This window comes from Giraffa tippelskirchi, chromosome 9 (genome assembly GCF_054371585.1).
Source record: "Giraffa tippelskirchi isolate mGirTip1 chromosome 9, T2T-mGirTip1v1.2.pri, whole genome shotgun sequence".
Lineage (NCBI taxonomy): Eukaryota > Metazoa > Chordata > Mammalia > Artiodactyla > Giraffidae > Giraffa > Giraffa tippelskirchi.
In genome coordinates, this window is record NC_137283.1 from 161631224 (window position 1) to 161652730 (window position 21507).

General features: G+C 38.9%; 1 protein-coding gene across 16 annotated transcripts in view; it reads left to right on the forward strand.

Moving 5' to 3' along the window:
- Nucleotides 1-21507, forward strand: part of QKI (QKI, KH domain containing RNA binding) — a 153587-nt gene that overhangs the window by 120366 nt on the left and 11714 nt on the right. The window lies entirely within an intron of this gene.

Sequence of the window (21507 nt, forward strand, 5' to 3'; positions counted from 1 at the left end):
TAAACGAGGCTGTTAAATTTCTTGGCTGAACTTACAGTTTTTGCTTAACATTTACCTAATGTGCTTACAAATACACAGTATTTTGAGAAATTATGATCTCTTATCTTTATATGTTCAAATCACTTTATCATAGATTTGATCCTTACAGAGAGCTTGTTTATTAAATTAATTTACTCATTTTCTGTCATCAGATGTTTTCATTTCCTTCATTCTCACTACACTGATACTGTAATGTACTATAAATTTCCATTTCTCCCATTCAAGTACTAACAAGGCCCAACCCTGCTTAGCCTCTGAGATCAGACAAGATTGGGCGCGTTCAGGGTGGTATGGCCGTAGACTAAATTTCCATTTCTTTTTGCCTTTTTTAACAGAATATCTAAACCTACTTTTAATTAAATTTGGTCTTAATATCCTCATGTATATATTATGACGATTAATGACTGTGCAGGGCCTTGTTAACCATTTTAAGAACTTTGGCTTTTAGTCTTGAATGGGTGGGCTGCCCTGGTGGCTTAGATGGTAAAGAATCTGCCTGCAATGTGGGAAACCTGGGTTGGGAAGATCCCCCGGAGAAGGGCATGGCAACCCACTCCAGTCTCCTTGGCTGGAGAATCCCATGGACAGAGGAGCTTGGTGGGCTTACAGTCCATGGGGTCGCAAAGACTCAGACATGACTGAGCGCTCTAAGCACTAGAATGGGTGAAACCATGGGAGTTCTTAAGGAGAAGGGAATGATGTGATCTGATTAATGTTTAGTAAGGATTACTGGTCTGCTCTGTTTAAAACAGAATAAATCACACAAGGTGAAAGAAAGGAAGCTTTTGTAGGAGTTCACAAATTAAGGCCCGTGGGCCAAAACCAGCGTTTGAATAGCCCATGAGCTTAACATGGTTATTACATTTTTTAATGACCAGGGGGAAAATATCAGAAGAATAATACTTGAAGAAGAATAATACTTCATGAAATGTGAAAATTATATGAAATTCAAATTGCTTTGTCTGACAAGTTTTATTGAAGCACAGCCATGCTTATGCTTCTTCGTTTACACATTGACTGTGGCTGCATCTGAGCTCTAGTGGTGAGCTGAGTAACTACCACAGAGACCGTATGCCCAGAAAAGCCATTTACTGTCTGGTTTATTACAGAAAAAGTTGGCCAGTTCCTGGACTCTTAACATTAATTCAGATGAGAGGTGAGGATGAGTTGGGTCAATGTAGCCACAGAAGTGAGTCATGGTCTCATTTCTAAGCGTATTTTTAAAGTGAAACTGGCAGGATTTGCTAATGGATCATCTATGGGATGTTAGAAAGCAAGGCGTCTGGGATGATACCAAGATTTTTAGCTTGAACAACCGGAAGGATATAATTGCTGTTCCTCTGATGAAGGGTGTGTTAGGAATAAATTTTGAAGAAATTACTTGGAACTCAGTTTTGAATCTGGTAAATTTAAGATGCCAGTAGCTATCCAAGCGTAGCTCTTCTAGTATTCTATTCAAATTAACAAATATTTATTCCAGGTTGACTGTATTTTAGAGCATTAGAGGTATAGAAAGTTATTTAAAGCAAGATGTTTAATGGTTAGGACAGTGGCAATTCCCTAACTATATTTCATAAGATACTTTTCATAGGTATTCTGGATAGCAGAAAGCCTTTAATAAAAGTATTGTGAACCTCTGGTAGAAACCATTTCCAAATTTAATTGACCATCAAAATTTTTTTTCTGAGAGTGTATTCACCATCTAGTGTTATAGAGATACCTGTTTAACTCTGAAGCATAGTCATTTTGAAGACATGAAGAAAAAAAGGCTCTTCTTCAGGAACTTTTTCTTTTTTTACACAAATAAAAACTCATTGATTTTAAATGTACAGCTTGGCCCTTGACAACTGTATGTATTTACAACCACTACTACAGTGAAGGTTTTCATTACCCCAAAAAGTTTTCTCTTAGCCCTTTTGCCATCAATTCAGATTAACAAATTACCATCACAATCAAGTTAGCATCCATCCTCTCATATACTCATTGTTTTTTTGTGTATGATCCACTCTTAGCAAATTTCAGGTGTACAGTGTAATTAAATGTAGCCACTGTACTGTGCCTTAAATCCTCAGAACTTACTCATCTCGTAACTGAGAGTTTGTGCTGTTTGATGGACATCACCTCTTCCCTAGCCCCTGGCAACCACCATTCTACTCTCTGGTTGTATGAATTTGCCTCTTTTAAATCAGTTTGCTTTTTCTAGATTTCCTTTCTTTGTACTTTCATGCAGCTTGACTTTTTTGAGTTTCATCCATACTGTTACATGTATCAGTGGTTGTTCCTTTTTATTGATAATTAGTGTTTCATTGAATACATAAGCCACAGGTTGTTTCTCCTTTCACTTGTAGTTTTAATTTTTATTTCTGTGAATACAGATGATATGGAGCATCTTTTGATGTGCTTCTTGAGAATTCATATATCTTTGATGAAGTATCTTTAAATCTATCATTCTTCTTGGCTTGTCTTTTTTTTTTTTAAGTGTTAAAGCAATTATTTATGTGTTGAAAATGAATCCTTTATTGGACAAATATTCTAATCTGTGACTTGTGGTTTTCTTTCGGTTTTGTGGAAAGGCTTTTCATTACAAATCCATTTCATTCATATTAATAAATATTGAATTTAGTTTATTTCCCTGTTCTTGTATTTTTCAAGGAATTTGTCTTTGTCCTCTGAGTTGGTAGATTTTTTATCATAAAGTTGGTCATAATGCTCTTTTTAAGGTCTACCCTGTTCATATAGGTTGTGTAAGCTATACATGCACACATGTGCACACGTCAAAACTGCCATTTCAGTGCCTTCAAAGAGAACACGCTAGTATACACACACATTATTAAAATGAATGGAGATCTTTACACACCTTTCAGTAATTCAGGGGGAAAATGGGAAAGAAAACCTGAACATTATCTACCACCTTCATCTAAATGGGGCTTCCCTCATAGCTCAGTTGGTAAAGAATCCGCCTGCAATGCAGGAGACCGCAGTTTGATTCCTGGGTTGGGAAGATCCCCTGGAGAAGGGATAGGCTACCCACTCCAGTATTCTTGGGCTTCCCTTGTGGCTCAGCTGGTGAAGAATTTGCCTGCAATGTGGGAGACCTGGGTTCGATCCTTTTGTTGAGAAGATCCCCTGGAGAAGGGAAAGGCTACCCACTGCAGTATTCTGGCCTGGAGAATTCCGTGGACTATACAGTCCATGGGGTCGCAAAGAATCGGACATGACTGAGAGACTTTCACTCACTTCATCTAAATGACATTTATAAAACACATAAACAACTACCGCAGAATACATGTGCTTTTAAGTGTAAAAGCAATATTCACCGAAACAGACAATATTATGGAATATTTAAAAAATGTCCTTTAACTAATTCAAAGAGAATAAAATCTTAACAAAAAGCATTTTTTGGAAACAGAATTCAGTTACCAGTCAGTCACAATAAGATAAATTTAAAAGTCCCAAATACTGGGAAACATTTGGAAATAACTCACAGGTCAAAGAAGAAATCATGAAAAAAATAGGAAATATTGTGAAGTGAATGGTAATAAAAATACCACATAATATTATATTTGGGATGCAGTTAAAGCATTATTCAGAGAAAATATTTTTAGCATAAATTAAAGGTCTCAAAAGTATAAAAGCAAAGTCGTAAGTCACTAATAGTCCTAATAGTCCACCTTTAAGAAGCTGAGAAAATAAAGTTAAAAACAAATCAAGTAGAAAGAAGATAAAAAAGCAGAAATCAGTGAAACAGAAAAGGAACAAATAGAGAAAATCAACAAAACCAAAAGCTCGCATGTAGCACTAAAAGATGAATAAAACTAAATAAAATTCTAGAGAGGTGATGACTTTGGAGATAGCACAGTCTGTTCTTGGAGTGCAAGTTTTAAACTGAATTGTTAATGAACTGATGGCCCTGAATTTAGTTCTTGACCAGAGGATCAATAATTGAAATATGTGGTATCATTGGCCTCCTTTTCATGTTATTGGGAAAGAAGGATTAAAAGATCCAGCTGTAATGCACTCGCCCCTGATAGAGCTGTAATGTGAGAGAGCGTCTCTCATGTACAGAGGGTGTTGCTGCTGTTTTTTGCCTTGCACAACCATTTTAATCTGAATGGGAAATCTGTCTAGGGACCCAGAGTACAGTAATTAGCAGTCTCTTCTGAGTGTCAGAGCGGAATTAACCATTGTAATGGTTTAGCTGCAGGATAAAAGGATTGAATTTGGGTCTTCCTGTCTGCCAAACTAAATGAGTTGCCATGGGAATTTTTAAATGTGAGAGGCGTTTACCTAAAACAGTTTGGCGGGTTTGAATAAACTCGTAAATTACAGGTTTGAAAGGAACCAGTCCTCGCTTCCTCTTACATAGGCAGTACTGTACAGAAGGCTGATAGCTTCTTATATTCTTCATGAGAATAAGCTGATCCATGCTGCCCTGTGGATGATCCTATTATTAAGGCTTGTATTTCCCTAAGTACAGTACAGTCAACAAATTTAAGAAAAAGATATTTTGTTTCAGATCTCTGGAGAAAAAAGTGATAATTGTAAACATAAGTTTGTCTTCCTAGGTTAAATATATCTTCAAGTAATGCTATTAAGTGTTTTATTTTAATAAACATTACTATAAGATTAATTTTTTGCTTAGGGCATATAATAAATAGATATCTTCATTTGTCTCACAAAGATGAACATTTAAAGCTTTTTGGAAAAGAGATGAGGTACTCATACTCATAAATAGGATTATTTAGGTTGCATGTAAATAACCTGGAGAGAGAGCTTTGTCTTTCCCTGTCTCTCAGAACTGGGTTTTAGTGTAATGACTTATTAGTGAAGAAATGCTGCCTTAAACGCCTCAGGTGATGAATATCACTCTACGCTTGTATAACCTCATTCGTCCTCAAGGTATCAGTAATAGTGATATTTCTTGCATTTGGTGCTTTATATCTGCTCTCTAGAAAAAACATTCAGTGAAATTTAGGTATTTAAAATTTAAAAATGTGAGACTGATTCACACAATGAATAAGTTCTTCCGCGTGGTCTGGGGAAGTCTGTTAACATTTTCAAGCCACAAGATTATAGTAAGGAAAGGGAAAAGTTGGTTGCTGCTAAATAACCTTCATGGCCTGAAATTGTAGATGCAAGTTACACATAATGATTGTTTAATTCAGATGAGAAAGTATAAAATAAATATTTTTAAAATACAATAAATGAATTTTATAGTTTAATCTTTACTAAAGGTATTAAATTATATTAATATATCAAAGTAGTCATCTGAATCTGATTTTGTGTTTCTGAGATTGTTGTTAAACCTTAATTAAACTAGACCCAACGATAAGTAAGACTTTCTGAAAATCTTCATTTAGACGTCGAATACAAAGACCATCATAGAAGTCCTAGAAATCCTGGATTCAAGATGGCATGACATGATACAGGCTAAGCATAAGGTTCTCTGATGGGAGTCGGTATATACTTCTTGATAAACATAGTGAGAGAGAAAAGTTTCAGGAATTGAAATGTGCTGGGTTTTTGTTTTTTTTTTTTTTTTTTTTTTGCAGAGTGGAACTACTGAATACATTTTAATAGGATTTTACATCAGTTTCCCTGTATGCCTCACCCACATTGTTAGCTGTGCTGTTTGTATATTCTGCATTAGACCGGCTACAGGAACATTGTTCCAGCTAGAGTTTTCACAAATAATTAAAGCACTGTATCTTGGGATAGATAGCAGTCTATCAGTTCAGTTCAGTTGCTCAGTTGTGTACAACTCTTTGTGACCCCATGAACTGCAGCACGCCAGGCCTCCCTGCCCATCACCAACTCACAGAGCTTGCTCAAACTCATGTCCATGAGTCCATGATGCCATCCAACCATCTCATCCTCTGGCATCCCCTTCTCCTCCACCTTTGATCTTTCCCAGCATCAGGGTCTTTTCCAGTGAGTCAGCTCTTCACATCAGGTGGCCAAAGTATTGGAGTTTCAGCTTCAGCATCAGTCCTTCCAGTGAATATTCAGGGCTGATTTCCTTTAGGACTGACTGGTTGGATCTCCTTGCAGTCCAAGGGACTCTCAAAAGCCTTCTCCAGCACCGCAGTTTAAAAGTATCAATTCTTCAGCACTCAGCTTTCTTTATAGTCCATCTCTCACATTCATACATGACTACTGGAAAAACCATAGCTTTGACTAGACAGACCTTTGTTGACAAAGTAATGTCTCTGCTTTTTAATATGCTGTCTAGGTTGGTCATAACTTTTCTTCCAAGGAGTAAGCATCTTTTAATTTCACGGCTGCAGTAACCATCTGCAGTGATTTTGGAGCCCAGAAAAATAAAGTCAGCCACTGTTTCCACTGTTTCCCCATCTATTTGCCATGAATGAAGTGATGGGACCAGATGCCATGATCTTAGTTTTCTGAATGTTGAGTTTTAAGCCAACTTTTTCACTCTCTTTCACTTTTATCAAGGGGCTCTTTAGTAGTTCTTCACTTTCTGCCATAAGGGCAGTGTCATCTGCATATCTGAGGTTATTGATATTTCTCCCGGCAATCTTGATTCCAGCTTGTGCTTCATCCAGTCCAGCATTTCTCATGATGTACTCTGCATATGAGTTAAATAAGTAGGGTGACAATACACAGCCTTGATGTACTCCTTTCCCAATTTGGAACCAATGTGTTGTTCCATATCCAGTTCTAACTGTTGCTTCCTGACCTGCATACAGGTTTCTCAGGAGGCAGGTCATACAGTCCATACAAACAGATTAAGAAAGCATGACAAAGTGTAGATTTTAAGACTTCAGTCACTATCACTGAGCTCTCTTTACTCCCCATCCAGCCTTAATGTTGTCTGGCAGTGGGGTCAGGCTTTTTAAACAGAGGGCTTTTCCTCAGACTTGAAGCTTCACTTTTAATGAAGCTTCTAGGTGATGATAATAAAATGTGTCTTATGTACAAGGTCTCATAAATAAAGACTGAAGAAACACCCTCCTTTTTGTTCTTAGAAGGATTTGTTGAGGGATAGCTTGTCTAAGTACAGATTCTTTGGGAGTTGACTGTTTAGATAGCTTGTAACTTTTAAAGCAAGGGATTCTAGGCTTAGAGTAATAGGGCAGTGTATATTTATTCTCTAAGAAATATTTTTGCAGTTTATTTAGGAAGTCCTTCCATTTTAATCTCTTGTTCCATGCACCCCTCAGAATTTGCTTGTTGAATCTCCTATGTAACATTTTACACTTGCTTGAACCCATTTATTTTTAATTATTAATGTTTTTATTCCATAATTAAATATGCCACTCACTGGCTGGGATAATGCACTTTAGTTTTTTATCTGTTTCCCTATTAAATGTATGATATTCTACACAAATCTCTAAAACTAATATAAAATATATTTTATTAAAGAATTTAAATTATTTAATAGAAAAATTGGTGAGTAATGTTTCATTGTGTCTTCTTTAGTTCAGTTATTTTCATACATCCCTTTAATTTGTTTGCATGCCCTTCTGGTGGTTAGTAAGTAGCATCATGTTCCTTTTATATAGGTGAAACATTTGTAATCCATTCACTCTGTACTAATGGACACTGAAATTGAATTGGCAAAAATGTTAAGAAAGCCAAACACCCTGTATTTTATTTAATTGCTCTTTATTTTTTGATCCTTATACTCAATTTTTCTTGACAACATTTCAAATGTTTTAGTGTTACAATATTTATAAGTAAAATTCAGGTAGCTACCATTGTGAGATTTAAGAAGTATATTCATGATTCAGATGAGCATTTTAGTATTGTTTCAGGTAAATTTACTTCGTAGCTCATCTTATGGCTTGAATTGCCTTCTGTATTTTTGATAACTGAATTTTGAAAATTTAATTTCAAAAGTGATACTTTTTAACAACAGGAGTTCTCCTTTATGGGAATTTCTCTGAAGCCTATGTTTATATTGCAGGATTATGTAAGTGGATGTGTTTTGTTTTTTATTCTCTTAATTTTGAATGCCTTTGTAGAAAAAATAATCTTTAAAATACATTAAAATCATTTAAGTATATTAAAATCAAATATAAATTGAATTGTTTTTACAAGTTATACCATTAAACTGACATGGCATCAGTTTTTTTTTATTAAACATCTTTATTGAATATAGTATCTCCAGATAAGTTAGCAGATTCATGAATTCACTTACATTGTGATACTGTTTTACGAATTCTGTGAATGATGACAATATGCTGTGTTTAAATAAAATTCCTTGATTATTGAATTTAGCACCTGTGGAATTACAACATACTTGTTATAATTTTTTTATATTAAAAGACTCAGTGATTGTCAAAAGCAATCATTTCACAAACTTATATTGAGAAATTGCTATTTACCAGGCTCAAAACCGGGAAGGTTTAGATTTAGTAATATACATGAGAATAGGACAGGACTAATTAGTTTCCTAGTTACCTTTTTGATCACTCGATGGTTGTTCTTCAGAAACGTCATGCTCCCACTAAAAGTGAATACTTTTTCAGAGTGATCTCTCCCGTTTGTTCTTCTTGGTCAGTCTCATCAGTAACCGTGTCTCGGAGGACCACTGCCATAGTGATTGTTTTTTCTTATGCTTTTGATCTTCAACTCTGGATCACCAGTGTTTTCAACACCTCCCTGTGGATGACGTATTGGCATCTCAAACATAACGTGTCCAAAGCTAAAATCACATCATTCCCTGTCCTTCTCACACAGTGATTGCTCCGTTGTGTTCTCTGTGGATGGCATTAGTTGCCTGGAAGTCAGATGTCCTTCACGTCCTCTCTGCTTACCTGCAGACCCCCTCCTTCCCATCTGCTTTATCACCAGGTTCTGATCCTGCCTCTTTAATAGCACATGACTTACCTTTTCTGCTTTCTCCCCTGGGCTAGATCTCTGGTACTCCCTCAAGTTGCGGCTGAGTTCCCTCTCCCATAGCTTTGTGTGACGAGAACACTGGAAAAGCCTGTTTAGGACACTGTTTAGGAAGATGTGTGCATCTTCTGGAAAGAAGTGGGGAGTAAATAAATGCAATTCATCCTCAGAGTATTTATCCAAAAGAAATAATCCCCAATCATGAGAGCAGTTTATAACAGCATTCTTTATAAAACAAAAGGTTAATGTTGAACAGGGGGGAACCATTCAGTACCACCTGACACACATATGGTTGGTTTTATCCTCTAACGATCTCTCACTTCTATTCTTAACTCTCCATCCCCACTGGAATTATCTCAATTCAGACATCATTATGTGTTGCTTGGATTAGGAATCTGTAATTGCCTCTTAATCTTTATGATCTTGCTGTATTTTTCCAAATATTCTCCTTACTGAAGCTAAAGTGATGCTTCTGAAATAGAAACCTAATCATGACTCTCCTTAGGCTAAAACACGTGAATGACTTCTGATTATTCCAAGGAGTACATCCAATTGCTTGAGCATGACTTGCAAACTGTTATTACCTTACCAGCTTCATTATTTATTTCATACTCTTGATTCTAAATTTTTGAACATGTTCTTTTCTTCAGAACCAAGTTTATTCTTTCTGCTCTTTAACTCTTTAACTCTTACTCATCCTTTTAGTCTCAAATTGTATAGTGATACCCCAAAGCCTTCCCTCCCCTGTTCATCACCAACCCAAACTTAGTTCAGCACTCTTGCACTGTGTCTCTGGGAAAGTCGTTATTGTCAGTTTGTTTTAATTGCTTAATTTTATGTTTCCGGCTCCTTTCCCCACTCCTCCAGCCCCACCCCCACCACCAGTTTTCTCGAGGGCAAACTATTTGTTAGGTAAAAACTATCCAAGAGATAGTGTTTCAGTAAACATTTATGTAACGAATATAATTTTATTTTAGAATTTCAAGAACTATAATATAAAAAATTTTGATGGACTATTTCATAAAAATAGGACATAAAATTGAATAGCAAACATGAAAGGAAATATGAAAAGAAAAATTCCATTCATAGTGAAACCTACATAGGAATAATAATGTTGTTTTCCTATAGTAGTAGATTATGGATAATTTTAAATTACAATTTTAAAGCTATATAGAAGCACCTAGATTTTGTCTGACTTTTTGCAACTCCATGGACCGTAGCCCGCCAGGCTCCTTTGTCCATGGGATTCTCCAGGCAGGAATACTGGAGTGGATTGTTGTTCCCTTCTCCAGGGGATCTTCCTGACCCAGGGATCGAACCCAGGTCTGCTGCATTGCAGGCAGGTTCTTTACTGCTGAGCCACCAGGGAAGCCCAAATTTAAAAAGACAGTACTTGAGTCAATTTGTTCATAAGTCTTAATCATTTCAGTGTTTTCTGCATACAGTTCTTGGGCATATCCTACTAAATAGAGTAATGATCCTGCTTAAGATGCTGCTGTTTTTGCCTTCCTTGGTGGAATATCACTGGTACTTTTTTCAAGATAAATCAGTTTAGTGTGTATGGAAAGCAATCTATGAGGCAGATGCCTTTCTTCCCGTTTTGTTTTGTTTTGCTTTTGTAGGCCCCATGAGGCATGAGGATCTTAGTTCCCAGACCAGGAGTGGAACCTGTGTCCCCTGCAGTGGAAGCACAGAGTCCTAACCACTGGACTGGGAGGGAAGTTGGTGCCTCCCTTCCTTGATAAACTCATCAGGTGTCATAGGGAATTCCTTGGCAACCTGAGCAGACCTGTTCCCTTCCAGGTGCTCCTGTTGATACTGCGGTACAGCTCTGTCACTCAGTCGTGTCCGACTCTTGGCCACCCTGTGGACTGCATCACACCAGGTCTCCCTGCCCATCACCAACTCCTGGAGCTTGCTCAAACCCATGTCCATCAAGTCGGTGATGCCATCCAACCATCTCATCCTCTGTCATTCCCTTCTCCTCCCACCTTCAGTCTTTCCCAGCATCAGGGTCTTTTCCAATCAGTCAGTTGTTCACATCAGGTGGCCAGAGTATTGTAGTTTCAACTTCAGCACCCGTCCTTCCAGTGAACATTCAGGACTGATCTCCTTCAGGAGTGACTGGTGTGATCTCTATGGGGTTCCGGGGCCTCTCCAGAGTTTGCTCCACGTGCACAGCGCAAACACTCATCCAGGCCCTGGGGGCTTCCCCGGTGCCGCTAGTGGTAGAGGATCCACCTGCCAGTGCAGCAGATGCAAGAGATGCGGGTTCGACTTCTGCGGTGGGAAGATACCCTGGAGGAGGAAATGTTAGCCCACTCCGTATTCTTGTCTGGAAAATGCCGTGGACAGAGGAGCCTGGCAGTCTACAGTTCCTGGGGTCGCAAAGAGTTGGATACGACTGAGCGACTGACAGCCTTAGGTCACAGCACACAGCTGTCCTCTGTGACTTATAGTGAGATCTGTCTACTCTTTGAAGAAAATAACTCCTGGGCTCTTATAATGCTTTCCAGCATTTATCATTTTTTTTCCACTATTTTCAGTTTTGTTTCTACTAGTAATTTTATGTTACTAGTTCATGGGTTCATTATTGGATATGGTGTGATTCTTACTATTCATAGAACAGCTCAGAATAGCAGCCAAACCCAAAATGGAAGAGCCCAAACCCAAAATGACTGTACATAATCAGCTTGCTTAAGCAGAGTGGATTTATTGTTGTTCAGTCACTAAGTTGTGTCCAACTCTTTGCGACCCCGTGGACCGCAGCATGTCCTTCACCATCTCCTAGAGTTTGCTCAACTCATGTCTGTTGTGTCAATGATGCCATCCAACCATCTCATCCTGTCACCCTGTTCTCCTTTACCTTCAATCTTTTGCAGTATCAGAGTCTTTTCCAGCGAGTCAGCTCTTTGCATCAGGTGGCCAGACTGTTGGGGCTTCAGCTTCAGCATCAGTCTTTCCAATGAATATCCAGGGTTCATTTCCTTTAGGGTTGACTGATTTAATTTCGTTGCTGTCCAAGGGACTCTCAAGAGTCTTCTCCAACACTGCAGTTCTTCAGCAGTAGCCCTTATTTATGGTCCAGCTCTGTACATGACAGTTACTGTAGCCATGAAATCAAAAGACACTTGCTCCTTGGAAGAAAAGCTATGACAAACCTAGACAGCATATTAAAAAGCAGAGACATTACTTTGCCAACAAAGGTCTGTCTAGTCAAAGCTATGGTTTTTCCAGTATGTACGGATGTGAGAGTTGGACCCTTAAGAAAGCTGAGCGTGGAAAAATTGATGCTTTCGAACTGTGGTGTTGGAGAAGACTCTTGAGAGTCCCTTGGACTGCAAGGTGATCAAAACCAGTCCATCCTAAAGGAAATCAGTCCTGAAGATTCATTGGAAGGACTGAAGCTGAAGCTCCACTGATGTGAAGAACTGACTCATTGGAAAAGACCCCTACGCTAGGGAAGATTGAAGGCAGGAGGAGAAGGGGACAACGGAGGATGAGATGGTTGGATGGCATCACTGACTTGATGGACATAAATTTGAGGAGGCTCCAGGAGTTGGTGATGGACAGGGAAGCCTGGTGTGCTGCAGTCCATGGGGTCGCAAAGAGTTGGATGCAACCAAACTGAACCGTACATGACTACTGGAAAAACCATAGCTTTGATTATATGGACCTTTGTCGTCAAAGTGATGTCTCTGCTTTTTAATATGCTATCTAGGTTTGTCATCGCTTTTCTTCCAAGGAGCAAGCACCTTTTAATTTCATGGCTTCAGTCACCGTCTTCAGTGATTTTGGAGCCCAAGTAAATAAAATCTGTCACTGTTTCCACTTTTTCTCCATCTATTTGCCCTTAAGCGATGGGACCAGGTGCCATGATCTTAGCTTCATGAATGTTGAGTTTTAAGCCAGCTTTTTCACTCTCCTGTTTCACCTTCATTAGGAGGTTATTTAGTTCCTCTTCTCTTTCTGCCACTAGAATGGTATCAGCTGCATATCTGAGGTGATTGATATCTTCTGGCAATCTTGATTCTAGCTTTTGCTTCATCCAGCCTGGCATTTCACATGATGTACTCTGCATATAAGTTGAATAAGCAGGATGACAGTATACAGCCTTGATAAACTCCTTTCTCAGTTTTGAACCAATTTGTTGTTCCCTGTCCCATCCTAACTGTTACTTTTTAGACCTGCATACAGGTTTCTCAGGAGACGGGTAAGGTGGTCTAGTATTACCATCTCTTTAAGAATTTTCCACAGTTTGTTGTGATCCACACAAAGGCTTTCATGTAATCAATGAAGCTGAAGTAGATGTTTTTCTAGAATACCCTTGCTTTTTCCTGATTTATCTCATGCCTACTTTAAAATGAGGTTTTTAGATTGCTTTATAAGTTTCCACTTAGGAAGTAGAGTATTTGCAAATTACTTCAGAAGTGAAATATTTTTCATTCCCAAAGGAATGTGTTGTTTCTAAGTTTTTATTTATTATTATTTGAATCTTCAGGTGTGACTACAGCAAACCTGGCTTCCTCACTTTCATTGGATGCTGAGTATAAGAAGTATTCCAGTGCTTTATTTACATAGTTCCTATCTTTTGTTTAATTTTACCAAGGAGATAACAGCTGTCTTATATATCTTAGGAGTAATTAAGAGGATTAAGCGAGATAACAAAGGTTAAATTCTCTGTAAACACTTAAAATAGAAAAGGTTACTCGAATTTCAGGGGAAACAAGTCTTTAAAAAATGAACTAATTAACTTAATTATTTTTTTCTGATCAAGGAAAACTGTTAAGTGTCTGAATAATCTGAAACAGAGTTATAGTGCAAAAGGCGACCTGATCTGCCTTCACTGCTTTTGCTGCTGTCGTGCCTCCGAGAGGTCAGGTGCTGCTGCTTGGCGTTTGAGGAAAGTTACCGTCTCTCTGCGGTCCCTGCTCTGTTTTCCTCTGGCCTTAATTTAGTTCAGAGTTCTTGTCAACTGTGTATAATGAAAGTGTACCTTATGAAGCAAGAAAGGAAAAACATTAAGATGGGAATCAACCAAAATTAAGGACCTCACCGTAATGACTGTATCCAGAAATATTCAGTAATTTGAATATAAGGAAAACTGGTAGTGGTGACTTCAGGTTGCTCTGAGGACCATGTGGCTTTCTGCGTCTGCTCTCATTGAGGTCATTAGACTGTGCTTGGAGACTCAGAAATAGGATCGGTATGTCCTAGTGAAAAATGGGTTACTGGGAGAATTCCTGTAGGTGATGAAAACTGAGTGGCAGGTTTGCCCCCGTTCCGTTGTGTGTGCTCTCGGCGTCCGTGGTTGGCATCAGATCCTTCCAGTGACTTGTGATCCCCCCACACTGCTCACCTGGGCTCCATCATACTCTGGTATAAGCTTCTGTCACAGTGTAGTGTTTCCTGCTGCTTCTGTATACCTCTCACAGCAAATAGATTTTCAGACCACTGTTTTCAGGTTCCCACTGTTTGCCTTCTGCTATAGAATAAGGCTGTCTTAAATTCTCAGTTTGTAGCCATCCTTTCTTCTATAGCCCCAACCATATAGTTTGATAAAGTCCACCTAAAATACAGTCAACTTTAGGGTTTGTTTTTTTTTCCCCTATAAGCATGTGGCTCTACTGATACTAGTATGTTGCCTGAGTTGCGGATCATAGAAATCTTTCAAAAGGTTGTCATTTATGTTAAGCTTACTATAAAAAGTAATATTTCAAATTATACAGTATTTCATATAGAAAGGAATAAATGCTTTCTAACGAGACATGGCTTTTCTGAGGTTGTCAGTACTTTTAGATGAATCTATAGCTTGTCAAAAAAAGACAATATATTATCCCAAGACAAAAGTATTTGTTAGTCTTATACAATAGTTTATGGAGCTTTGTGTATATTTCTTTGTCAGTGAGTGAGTGAGGCTTTAAGCTTTTCTGATGAACTAAAATGCCTCATGCTCTCTCAGCGTCTTACTTTGCTTTATCAGTGTTAAGTTGTTGCTGCTAAACCAGAGATTGTGCTTAAATGGGAGAATGTTAAAAGTGTAATAGATGGAAAATAGAAAAAAATATGCCAGGATTCCCCCCCGCCTTACTGTGTCTCTTAACATTTTGACCCACAAATTTTTCAGAGAAGCAATCTTTTTTGCCCTTAGAGCTAAGAACTTTTTTGCCCGAGAACGAAGGGCTTGCTTTGTGAAAGACAGTCGGGCTGTATTACCCAGGTGATCTCCTGATGCTAATTTGGCTTTGCCTCTCCACCTAAGTATAGCAGTTCTGATACATCTTTTTGATACTGAGTTTCTGTTACGATTCTGGAAATTCCTCTAACGTGCTTCAATTTGTGAACATCACTCTTTCGGTGTGTTGGCCTGGTTAGTGGAGTATCTGCATCCTAGCAGGTGCTCAGTTGCCTCTGTTAACACTGGGAAAAGGAAGCACATGGAATTAGGGAGCCTTAAAATAATCTAAAGAAATAGCAGATCATCTGCTTAAACTTTTGACACAAAGTTGGTGACATAAAAAGGAAAGGAAGCTGACGTGACCATAAATGTCAGACGGGGAAATTCAGATTCTGTGAAGTAGTGCTGGGGAGCCTCCTCTTCATCAGGAAGACAGAAACCACACTAGATATTTCAACAGAGAGAATAAGGTAATTTGTTAAATGGGTGTTGAAAACTAAAAAGGAGAAAGGAGATAGAGTGTAACACAGTTTTAGAAGCTCTAAGAAATTGACTATTATCCCAGGACTGGGAGATAAAAGAGAGAGAATGGTACTGTTATTAGGTCTTAGACACTGGAGAAAATTCAGTGCAGAGGCAGAATCTCTGGCAAAGTGGTGCCCCTTGGCTGCTAAGTAGCTCACAAGAGTGCATACACTGGTTGTGGCCGAGGGCTGTGGCCGCTCAGTGAGGCTAGTTCTAGAAGTGCTGGAAAAGAACTCTGGAGACTGCGAGGAGCTGCCCCTTCCAGGTGCAGGGCTGAGAACAGCTGGCACAGGAGGGGCGCCCCTTCTGCCCACAGCCAGCACTTCAGTCTCCCTTTGATGCCCCTTGGTGTGTCTCGGTTGTGAGGGCCTAACTCACCAGCTGGCCTGGAAGACGCAGAACCATGTAGAGTCCTAGACCCAGCCTTTGAAAGCGTGTAGCGGGTCAGCTTGAAATTTAATTGTTTCTGTATCATCTTGGAGAAAAAATACTCTGAAAATGGAGTGGGAGGTAATTTTTCTACTGGCTCTTTATATGCTAAGTTAAAAAGTAGACCTCAGATTTGTGTTAGCCGTCTCCTTGACGTCTCCACTGGGGTGTTTGAGCATTTCGAGCTTCGTATTTCCAAACAGAACTTTTGATTCCATATCCCTTCAAAGGCCTTTAAACCTAAATGCCATTCTCTAATGTCTCATTTTCCCTCACCCACTCTACCCAGTCGGTCATCAAGTCCTGTCAGTGTAACTCCTTTTTCTGTCGGTGTGGTTACCTCCGCCCAGTCCAGTGCTTCTGTCACCTGGACCGGGTTAAAGCTGATGGCTGGGTCTCTCTAATCATACTGGAGCCCCAAACAGTCCATTCACAAAATACTAAAGCAAGCCTTTCAAGACAGGCACTGTTATGTCACTGCCCTGTGTAAAGCCCTCTATTTAAATTTAAGTTGGTCAGGTTCTTTGTCAGACGTTTTAGCTGACAGAAGCAGATGCAGGTAATGATTGGTATTAATTCTTCATAACCTTTGTCACTCATTCTCTTTGTTACTTGTTCAGCCCTGTTCTCCAAGTGAATTAAGTTATATACTTTTTATTTAATGCTTGGAAAACCTTTTCTACTCATTGTTTCAAATTTATAGAAAAGTAAGGATCAATTTTTTAAAATGTATTGAGAAGGTTCATATTTGTGAGGCATTGCAGACTAAAAGAAGACTGGTTTATTGGCTGTTTGTTGATTCATAGCTACAAGTCATGAAATTTCCTTTAAAAAAAAGAAAAAATAGAAAAGATATCTTCTTCCTCGTGGCTGTATGTGATTGATTACCCCAAAAGGAGCAGCATGAATTTAGAAATGTTTAGAAAAGGCTAAACTCTGGAGAGGCCAGTGATCTTCCTGGGCTGTAAGAAGAGGCATAAACACAGCACAGCATGCTTCTAGACCAGGTCTCACCTCACTTCGAGGCAGGAAAGCACGGAGTGTATCCTAGGGGACAGTGGACAGATGATTTCGAACAGTGCAAAACATTTGCAAATAGGGCTGCTTTTAGAAGTTACTCAGCACCTTGAAAGCTAAGCTAGAAAGTTTGGGCTTTTATTACAGGCAGTAGTTCAAATTATTGTGCTAATTGACATTTTAATTAGTTGGAAATATTCACATATTTGTTTTAGCTCTCTGTTGTCATTAATTACATTACATTCATTTTTCTTATGTGAATTCTTTGATGAATTCAAAAGATACTTCCACCTGAAGTTACCATAAATTACATAGCAGAAGGTATAATGAGGACTTTGGATCAGGTACTCCAGTTTGAAAGCCAGTTTTGCATTGTAATGTTTGGTAAGCTACCTAACCTTTCTGAGCTTTGGGGATAATGAAATACCAGTGCCATAGATCTGTTATGAAACATAAATGCTTAGATGATGAGGATTTAATATCTAATTCTAATAAGGTAGAACGGTGTATAAATTGTTCTACTTTAAAATGTTACTCTGATTTAATATTAACCATGAACTATTTCTAGCAGTTTAACATAGCTGTTATATATAGCTGATAACATAGCTGTATGTTAAGTAATATGTGCATAAGTTATATATATTTGTATAGACCCATAATTTGTCATTCTTAATTGCAGAACCCAAAAAGTTCAGAGAAGTGTGTTTATAGTCTGTTTTTATCCCACTTAGTTCAAGTAATCTTTATATATTTTCCATGCAAAATACATTTACCCCATGACCCAGCAGTTCCACTTCTAGGTAATTATCCAAGAGAATTAAAAACTTAGGTTTGCCCAAAAAAGCCTTGTACAAGAATTTTCATAGCAGCTTCATTCACAGTACCCCGAAACTAGAACACCCAAATATCCATAGTCATGTCTTGAGATACAGAGCATCATGTTCTGTGAGTGCAGAGTGGGTGGGAGTGCTGAGGATGCAAGAGAGGCTGATTCTGGGCTGTTCTGCTAGGAGACGTTGGGGTAGCCTGCCCCACGTGACATGATTCAGTGTGTGCCGTAATTTGTGACTGTGTCACCATGGTCCATGTCACTGACACCACCCAGTGAAAGCGGAGCTGCACTGGTTTTTATTCTCCTCTGCTGATGTCACTAGATTGATTTGTTTGTTTCCTACACCCTGCAGACGTGCATACACACATCTGTATACACATGCCCTACACATGCACACATGTATTTCTTCCATCATCTTTGTCTTTCTCCCAAGTTTGACACTGCTGCTGCTGCTGCTAAGTCGCTTCAGTCGTGTCCGACTCTGTGCGACCCCATAGACGGCAGCCCACCAGGCTCCACCATCCCTGGGATTCTCCAGGCAAGAATACTGGAGTGGGTTGCCATTTCCTTCTCCAGTGCATGAAAGGGAAAAGTGAAAGTGAAGTGGCTCAGTCATGTCTGACTCTTCGCGACCCCATGGACTGTAGCCTACCAGGCTCCTCCGTCCATGGGATTTTCCAGGCAAGAGTACTGGAGTGGGTGCCACTGCCTTCTCCTTTGACACTGCGTCACCCGCTAATGAGTGTGGTTATATTGTTTCCAAAAGACACTGTTCAGTGAAAACATGTGTTCAAGCAACTCTTCTTTGTACAGTGCTGTATATGAGGCATTGTGACTCATTATTTCTTTCATCTTTATTTCTTGTTAATTTTTGGACATTTTCAAATATGTACCACTTTTTCACTGTGGAAGATGAATGAAGGTATACTTACTGTCTTTCTATTTAAATAAGGTATAGTTTGTATACTTCTTTTAGGATTATGTTGCTCTTGTTCAGTCACTCAGTTATGTCCCACTCTTTGCGACCCTGTGGACTGCAGCACGCCAGTCTTCCCTGTCCATCACCAGCTCCTGGAGCTTGCTCATACTCATGTCCATTGAGTCATGTCCATGCAACCATCTCGTCCTCTGTCACCCTCTTCTCCTCCTGCCCTCAGTCTTTCCCAGCATCAGGGTCTTTTCCAATGAGTTGGCTCTTCGCATCAAGGTCTAAAGTACTAGAGCTTCAGCTTCAGCATCACTCCTTCCAGTGAATATTCAGGGTTGATTTCCTGTAGGGTTGACTGGTTTGGTCGCCTTTCCTTCCAGGGGACTGTCAACAGTCTTCTCCAGCACCACGGTTTGAAAGCATCAATTCTTTGACACTCACCCTTCTTTATGGCCCAACTCTCATGTCTGTACATGCCTACTGGAAAAATCATAGCTTTGGCTGTATAAACCTTTTGTTGGCAAAGTGAAGTCTCTGCTTTTGAATACACTGTCTAGATTTGTCATAGCTTTTCTTCCAAGGAGCATGTGTCTTTTAATTACGTTTAAATTTGAAACAACTTAAGCTTTAATTTTCAGTATTGCTAGCTTTCAGTGGACAAGTTAAAGTTTTATCATAGTATATTTCTAATTCTTCTGTTTCAGTGATAGTGCTTACTTATTTTTCTTTAGCAAGTATTGTTGTATCTTTCAAATAAATCATATTCCTACTTGTTTTCACTCATCTGTGCATGTTCGTAGGAATCAGGAAGAGCAGTTCCACAGGGTGCGCGTAGCTTCATTTTCTGTGACTGCAAGCAGGTTTCTGAAAAGTCAGCAGTGACACTAAATATTGTCTTCATGATAGTTTCACTTAAGAAATTTTTTTTGTAGTTTGTTAAAAGCCCACTTAGCAGTTCTTTTTATTACAAATTATGGTACCCTATTTGCTGCCAGGGACAGAGTTTTGTATGATGGGAAAGGACTGAGAAGTTTGTTACCTGCTCCTTTCTTGAATCAAGAAGGACCAACGTTACATCAGAAAAATGTATCGTTGGGTTCCTTTCCTTTTAAAATGTTAAGTCCTGGGAGTATAATGTGTAAAATATGTGAGCAGCACACAGTTTCATTTCTACCACTTCTTCATGGGTGAACCTCATTTTTCTGTGGCTTAAGTTTATTCTGTAGGATTGAAACATTTGAGATTTCTAAATAAAGATGTCTCATTGTGATCATTTAAAAATAGCTCCTAGCAAATGACGTGGGGAGGTGAGGTGGGTAAGGAAGGTAGGCGGTGATAAATGAGAACGAGGCTTTGCACTCAGGGAGCTTGCTCGTTTCTTGGTAGTTGTGTATACAACAAACTTTAACTCAAAGCAGAAACATACGCTCTAGGGATGACCCTCTGAGAAAGGAGCACTTAGGTTGAAGTCTGCAAGGATAAAGTAGGATTTGGAAAGAGGGATGAGGGGTAGCGTGGAGTGCAGAGACGCAGTCAAGATGGAGGCAATAGGAAGAGGCACAGAGATGAATAACAGGAAGTGATTTGGTTTGATTTATGTCATAACAGATAGTAGGAGATTCATTGATTTAACTTGAGAAAATTTGGGGGATCAGACCATAAGTAGCTTAAATGTATTTTTTTTTTTTTTTTAGCTAGTAAGAGACTACACGGGTTTTAAGACATGAGCCTGTCAAGAAACATTAAGATGGAAGTTGTGATTTGGGCAGTTAACGGGCCATTGTGCATAGATTGATTGGAGAACAGATATACTGTTAACACATTATAGTAGTCTTGGTAATAAACCAGTAATGCCAAGGGCAAGAGTGATAGCAGTAAATGAGGAGAGTGGGGCAAGTCCAAGGTTAAGGAAATGGCCCAAGAGTCTTGATGTCAGAAACATCCCTGGTTTTTGCCTGGTGTATACTTATTAATATAGTAGTGCTCCTTTTTGCTGTAAAAGTTTTCATGTCTTGGACAATGTATCAGATGATCTTAAAGACTGATTTGCTTTAGAATTGATAGCATTTGCTAATTGAGGGGAGAAAGGGATTTGGGGATAAGAAACCAGAATGTAGATCAGATTTTTAGAAATGCTTACGTTTATGATTTTGTTAAATTTTCCTCTTTTGGAGAATTAAACAAAATTTCCTTACCTGAATACCACAGTTGAATCTTACATGTTTAAAATCCCAGTTTGTTTTTGTTTTTTGTCTTTTAATGAAAACTTAGACTCTTTAAAATGGTAGATACTGTACAGACTATACTATATTTAATTTACCTAACATTTTCATTGATTCCATTTAAAAGTAAAGCTTTTTAAGAGCTTGTTAATACATCAGGGTAGCTTACGTAAGAAGTGTCGAAATAGAAATGTAGCTGGTGGCAGCTGAGAGCATCTTGTGTGTTAATAGCCCATTACTGAATGGCCTTTAGCACGCAGCAGCTTTTGTCTCCCTTGGAGAAGGAAATGGCAACCCACTCCAGCATTCTTGCCTGGAGAATCCAGACAGAGGGGCCTGGCGGGCTGTAGTCCGTGGGGGGCAGAGTTGAACGTGACTGAGTGACTGAGCACTGACTCACTCCCTCACCTTGTGTTTCCCGGATCTTTTTTTCCTGACTGGAGCTGGTGGCTGTGGTCACATGATGCCGGTT